Below are 7,082 nucleotides of genomic sequence, written 5' to 3'. Positions count from 1 at the left end.
CCCGGTGGCAGTGCCGTGGGAGCTCTGGGTCACAGTCTGGTTTTCTTAAGAAACTGTGACCTGAAAGGAAAGGAAGTATTGTTAATTACTTTTACCACAATGACAAATCAACATCTCTAAGTAAAGATCATCTTTAAAAATGATAAAAACAAAAAGTACCTGTTTTTCTGTATGGCTGTGAAAGAGACCCATCCAGTCACTGCTCACCTTCAGGAGAAATGAGCCTAAGCTGAAGGTGGCAGGGACTTTATACTGCAGGCCCATTGTGATGTAATCATCTGTGGCCTGTTAGTGACATCACACAGTAAGTTGCAGGAGTTCAGGCTTGGGGCCAAAGATACTGCTCAGCCTTTCTGCTTACTTTAGTGATGGTCCCTGAGGTGAATGAAATAAGTAACCAGTTAGGCTCACATCCAGGGATATAGACATGTTCTCGGAATGCTCTGACTCGCAGGGAGAGATGAGGATCCCGGCATCGGGTGCCAAGGGACAGTTAAGTTTCCTACCCCACTGGCGCTCACGTAGCTATGACCAGCTTATAAAACTGGTCAGAGCCATTTCACATGCTATACAGGGACCAATGTAACATGTATTCCAAAAAGATCCATTTCACAGAGCCACACAAACTTCGTGTGCATGGTTAGAGCCTCAGTTTGTTCAGAATGGGAAAGGTCTTAAACCATAATCGTACCCTGGCCCGTGGAGCAATGGATGTAGCGCAGCCCTGGAGGTGCCGGGGTTCTAGAGCCTGCATCAGGGCTCATATGAGAAGCATTCAGTAGTAAGTGGAACAATGATTTGATGCTTCTCTCGGTCTTTGTGTCACCTTCTCAGTGAGGCCTTTGCTGCAGGACTCATGGAGGTGCAGTCCCCACACCTTCCCCATGCCCTGTTCTAACCCCACAACTTTGGTTTCCGCACACTTTCGTTTGCTGCATACGCGTACTATTATCTATCATGATATTCATGTCTCGTCTTATTCATCAGTCTCTTCCACTAGAATGAGAGCCCGTTTGCACAGGTACTTTTTGTCTCATTCACGGCTGTATTTCCAGCATCAAGAACAGTGTGTAGCATGTGTAAGGTGATCAGCAAATAATGGAAGTCTCCTTTCTCCACCAGCCCTAACCTTTATGCCATTCCCAGAGGTGACCCTGTTCATTGTTTAGTGTGTCTTTCAGAATTTTATTCCACATATTTACATTTTTGTAAAAGGGATCATTCAAAATGTAGAGATACAAGGCACTCCTGCAGCAGAGCATTAAGGTCTCTCTTCACCCCCTAGGAGTTGAAGGCAGCTGGTTTTGTGAGATTTCCTGTGTTGACCAGGAATGCAAAAAGGCAGCTGCCAGGCCAGGACAAAGCACCTCAAGGTCCACACCGTCCCCCCCCCCTCCTGCCCCGGAAAGTCCCACCCACCCTGCCCAGACTGCTAGGGAATGCAGGAGGAAGGAGCAGAGACGGAGCCTGAGCCCAAGGCTGAGCGTCCTGGACAGCAGGTGGGCTGGGGGAAGCGGCGCCGGTGCGGTTCCTTGAGGCCAGTGCACCGGGGTAGGAAATGTTCCAGTTACAGGCGGTGGGCAGGCACTGTGCTGCCCTGGCGATGATGTCGTGCCCATGGGTTTCTTTCTAAAGCGTTTCTTTGAAGGGTGGTGACACGGGGGAGTGTATCTGGGCAGGGGGTGACTTTAGCTCTTTCTTCAAACTGTTCTGGACTCATGAAGTTGTTGTTTTAAGAATGATCAACGAAGGATCACATTTCTCAACGAAAAGAAAGAGTCAACAAATATATCTTCTCAGTCAGTTCTTTATTAACCAAATAGATGGAGGTTACCCAGGGGCTTAGGGAGCTCCTAGACTATTGTTTTCAAATACCTTCTCTGCCTGTCTCTCTCCTCTCCCGCTATCCCCTCTCCCTCTCTCCCTGGTAGGACCGCCCCGAACTCACAGCCCACTTCTCGGAGCCGCTGCGTTGCTGCCCCCGTCCTTCTCTCTGCACTACACGTGTCTCCCTTCAGAGAGCTTGATTTTGCCAGAGGAGCGTGTTCCTTTTCAACGGGAAGAACGAAATCAAAGCCCCAGTCCGGCAGGAGAAACGGGCGAGTCTCTGCGACTCCTTCAGGTCCCGCAGATCCCCGCCGCCACCTGGGCGGCGTGGACGCCGCGGGCAGCAGCGCGGGGACACGGACGGAGGGGCGCTGGCTCCTCGCAGGTCCTCGGGAGAGAGCAGGGCTGCCTGCCCGGGGGAGTCTGCCTCTCATCTGAGGAGGGAGCGGGGACGGTTTCGATGACTTCAGCCAATAAACGATGCAAACCTGTAACAGAGTCCAGGTATTACCTGTTTAAACACTTTGTTCTCTAGTTTTGCGACAGGAACGGTAAACGTTCCGTTTTAGGTCCCGCACGTTCACCGCCGCCCTCTTGCCCTCGGGGACTAGAGAGGGACAGTTTGGGTCTCCCGAGGGCAGAGGCGGTGGACTGAGGTTTCCGCTCTGGGTTTCCCAAGCCCACTCTGCCCGCCCCTCCTGGCTACCGGGACCTCCCGAAGACGCCCCTCCGGAGCCCGGGGCGGGACCAGCACCGCGGGACCCGGACCCCCGCCCGCAGCTGCAGGCCCCGCCGCACGGGGGAGCCGGGGGGCGCGGGGTGGGGGCGGGGGCGCCGTGAGACCCGGACCCCCGCCCGCAGCTGCAGGCCCCGCCGCACGGGGGAGCCGGGGGGCGCGGGGTGGGGGCGGGGGCGCCGTGGGACCCGGACCCCGCCCGCAGCTGCAGGCCCCGCCCCCCGGGGGAGCCGGGGGGGTGCGGGATGGGGGCGGGGCCGCCGTGGGACCCCGCCCGCCTCGCGCCAGCAGCAGAGCGGACCGGCCTTTCCCTCCGGTGCGGCCTCAGCCAGGTGGGTCCCCTTCGCCTCTGTCCTTTGCCTTCCCTGGCCTTCCCGGGACGCGGGGGGACGCAGGGCCGGAGGGTGGGCTTGGCGGGATCGCGCCCGTCCTGCAGCGAGTGGGCGGCCGGCGGCCGGCGAGCGCCCTGGGCCGGTGGAGGCTGCTGCCCATGCGGCCACCGGGCCCGGCTCGGGGTCTGGCGGTTCGGCGAGGCTGGCTGGGCTGCGGGCCCCGCTGCGGGTGGGGCGAGCCTCCAAGTAGACGCCCTCGGGCGCCCGCGTCCTGGGCCTGCGAGCGACTCGCGCGGTGGCCCACGGGCCCCTCCTCCCCCACCGAGGGCGCCGGAGGGTCGCCGGGTGGGCTGGGATGGACTGCGCTGTCTCAGGGACTGGGCCCCCGGGAATGTATCCGTAGAGAAGGAACTTTTCCTTTAATAAAGTTTTGAACTGAAATTATAGGTCCATTCCCGCGCGTGCATTTAGCCACGTGGAAGAATCTTCTGGGCTTCCCCCACCCTAATGGGAATACTGGTGTTTTCATCTTTTAGCTCTAGGCAGTAGCAGCGATCTGAAAGAAGGTTAATTATTAATGAAAGAAACGGTGGCCCTTTTTTAAAAAGTAATTTCAGGTCATCGAAGTATTATTATAGTGTTACTTATACAAAAATATGTACAAGGAGATCCAGTTAAATGTACACAAAAAAGCCCAGAAGGAAAGAGAACAGTTGTGGTGCTTTTCGAAGACATTATTAAGGGTGTGTGCACGCGCACATGTTTCTAATTACTAATAGTGAGGCAGAAGATCGGCCCTTATTGAACTCGATACAGTATCTGCAGAGAAGATTTGATGGCGTGAGAGGGCATCCAAGGTTTCAGAGTCAGGGACATCCCTAGACAGGACTCCACTTTGTTTACTTTAAGTTTATAACCACTTCATGGGCAGAGCAAGCAGCCTTGGGCTCACTTGAGAAAAGCCAGACCAAAGAGAAGTAGGTATTTCAGGAAGTTACCTATTACCAATGGCAGGTAATTCAGAACCCCAATTGGCAGGTTTTCGTTGGGAACCCAGAATATATGTGAAGTGATACTAGAGTGCACTTTTTGTGTTTATTTCCCTTACATGAGTAGCTGGGGAATCTTTTTTGATATTGTAGAGCCCCTGTATGTGTGTGTGTGTGTTTTATGTGAACTGTTGATGTGTTTTTTGATTGGGTTGTTGCTCTTTCTCTTCAATGATACCTAGACCCTTGCTATATATGAGGAAGACTGGTGATGTGAATTGAAAATGTTTTTTTTAATTTCTCCTTACTTTTCTATCTCTGATTGTATTTTTTAACGTGGTGAATTTTATGTGTACACATTGATTCATTTTTAATGGCTTTTCGTGCCCCATGGTTATAAGGGGATCTGCCCAGTATTTCTTCTAGTTGTTATATAGTTCTGTTCACGTTATGTTTTTCAAATCTCTCAAAATATTATTTCAGGGCAATGATCTGTGATAGATCTTAGATCTTATTGAAAGCAGCCACGACCATAAAGTGCATATCCTCAAAAGCAGCTCCTCCAGAATATCTGTTCCAAATTTACCATCTTCTACTACACACTGCATTTGAAATTTTTAATTTTTTAAGAATATAAATTTTTATATATATTAATTCATTTTAAGAGAGAGAGAGACAGAAAGGGGGGTGGAGCAGAAAGCATTAACTCCCCTGTGTGCCTGGACCAGGCAAGCCCTGCTTTTGAACCAGCGACCTTAGTGTTCCAGGTCAATGCTTTATCACTGCGCCACCACAGGTCAGGCAAAGAATATTTAATCCCGCATTACCCAAGAAACAGTTTAGAAAAGCCTCCTGCTGAGCCATCTCCTTGAATGCTCCTGACACACTCCTCTAATTTTGCCCCATCCATCTCATCATCCCAAGGTTTCACATCTAATAAGATGGAAGACTTGACAACAGGTGCAGGCTTGTTGGCTCGTTTCGACTCATAGTCTACCAGGAGTTATTCTCTTAGCCTCTACGTTTCTTTGCCTTTTTCTTCCTCCTCAGATCCAAAGAAATCAATATCATCACCTTCTTTATTGACTGTAGCTCCACATTAGCAGGGTTATACTTGCACAAAGCTTTCTTCACTCCCGGCAGGCTGGACTTTTACATTTTCTAAGACTTGATATGATTATATCAACATAAGGCATGATACAGGTTGGCAGGTAACTGCCTCAAATACTGCCACACCTGCTTGTGTGAGCACCTGGAGGCTGGCAGGGTTTTTCAGGTCGCCAAAACCCATGGCATCCGCTGATCCAGGAGCCAAGTGGCCACAGAAGAAAGAGGAGCACAGCCAGTTGGTCCCAAATGGTAAGAAGAAGGAAAAAGTGTTCATTGTACATTTAATTCTTCCATCTGTGTAGGGTTTGAAATTTACTTGGTATTACGGTACTTGATTATTTCAGTGATGAAGAATTGATATGGTCATGAGGTTAAGTTTCTTTATTTGAGATATACCATCTTTATTCTTGTTTAAATCTTCTTTCCATGCTTCAGGAACTTAAGTTTGCCTCATGTTGTTTGTTACGTGATTTTTTAGGTTACTCCTAAGCATGTAACCTGTCATGACTGATATTTAAATCTTGTCAACATTATTTCTAACTGGATATTTCTTCCTAGAAAACCCTTGTAAAAATATTGATAAAGCCCTTGATCATCAGGAATTTCTATAACTTTCTCTGTGTCACTCAATGGTGAATTTTCTGTTATAATCAGCCCTGGGAAACGTTGAAGCATTTTGAAACATGCCTCCCTAAATGCCTTTTAAGCCCTGATTAGGTAATAAAAAGTTGTCAAAGATGTCTTCAGAAATGTTTTTCCTCTTATATACACTGTTGGAAACAGTGTTCATATGTCACTATTTTATTAATACCTCACTGTAAAAATAGGGAAACCTTGTAGTTACCCGTGTATTTTTTACATCCTTCAAGATTATGATTTATTAAAAGTAAATTTTAAAAAAAAGATGCTGCCAAACCTTATTAAGGCACAAAGTAGGTCATGATGCATGAGAACACATGGTGAAAATTTAACCAGCTTCATTTCCAAGTGCAGACGCCTGGCACTAGGTGGACACTCACGAAACGGACAAACGAACGCTGACGCATTCCAGAGGTGAAGCTAGGGAAACCACACTGTATAACAAACCTACGGACATACTGTCCCTGTGAACATACACATCCCAGCACTGTGCGCTCTGATCAACAGGTATGCAGTGCCCGGTGGTTAGGGAGACCCTCTGTCACATGGGACCAGAAGGGCCAGTGTGCCGTGTGTTGGGGCTAAGGACCCAGTACCTCTCTGGCACGAGCCAAAAGTTTAAGCCATAAACAAGTTTTCACTGAAACAACCATGTACCTGCACAACTCTCCCAGTCTGTGTACAGGCACCCGAACATAAAAATAATTCTCAATCCAGTGACAGTAAATTGGAACGACTATCCTCCTCTATACGCAGACTCCCTGTAGCAGGGTTAGCATCTGGAAGCACACGGTTGGACAACACCCATGAAACCGAAGTAAGAATTCCAGAGCAAAGTGTACAACACAAGGAGCTAAACTGAACACCAAATGCACTCAGACATTGATTCATTCATACATTAATTCACAATTCTTTAATTCACACGTTCGTTCATTCATTCACCTATCTGTTTGGTATTTCCCTCCTTCCTACAGTCATTCTTCTATTTGTCACTCAACATCCATCCCCCATTCTTTCATTAGTTTCCTCATTCACAAATTGGAGCCCGCAGCACCCAAGGTCCTAGAGCGTGGCGGCGCGTGGCTCGCGTGCGCAGAACACCCCAGTTGCTTCTCACCCGTCGTGCGCCGTGAGACTTCGAACATGCCTCTGTATTCGCGAGTTCGGAAGCCCCATTTAGTAACCGCTCCTGACTTGTCCGTTCCTTTCCCAACCCCCTCTTGGCAGTGTGAGCCGCAGGTGAACTGTCCTGGTTCCTGTGTGCCTCTGAGGTGGCGGCCTAGTGAAAGCAAACGGGATGGTAGGGGGTGGAGGAGCCTTGTCCGTGTGGCCTCTGTCACACACGGCACACGGCAGCCCCGGCCTTCTCATACGTGTCCACAGTGGGCCTCAGGACCCGCTGGAGCCTCCCGATCGGTTTGCATTTTTCAAATGCTTTTGGGAAAGTGA

General features: G+C 49.7%; 1 pseudogene; it reads right to left on the bottom strand.

Moving 5' to 3' along the window:
* Window positions 1-4,388: 4,388 nt before the first annotated feature.
* Window positions 4,389-5,175, bottom strand: LOC136317620 (elongation factor 1-beta pseudogene; annotated as a pseudogene).
* Window positions 5,176-7,082: the final 1,907 nt, after the last annotated feature.

Source organism: Saccopteryx bilineata, chromosome X, assembly GCF_036850765.1.
Source record: "Saccopteryx bilineata isolate mSacBil1 chromosome X, mSacBil1_pri_phased_curated, whole genome shotgun sequence".
Taxonomy (NCBI): domain Eukaryota; kingdom Metazoa; phylum Chordata; class Mammalia; order Chiroptera; family Emballonuridae; genus Saccopteryx; species Saccopteryx bilineata.
The sequence above is the reverse complement of the archived record's forward strand: the minus strand, read 5'-3'. Positions and strand labels throughout refer to the sequence as shown.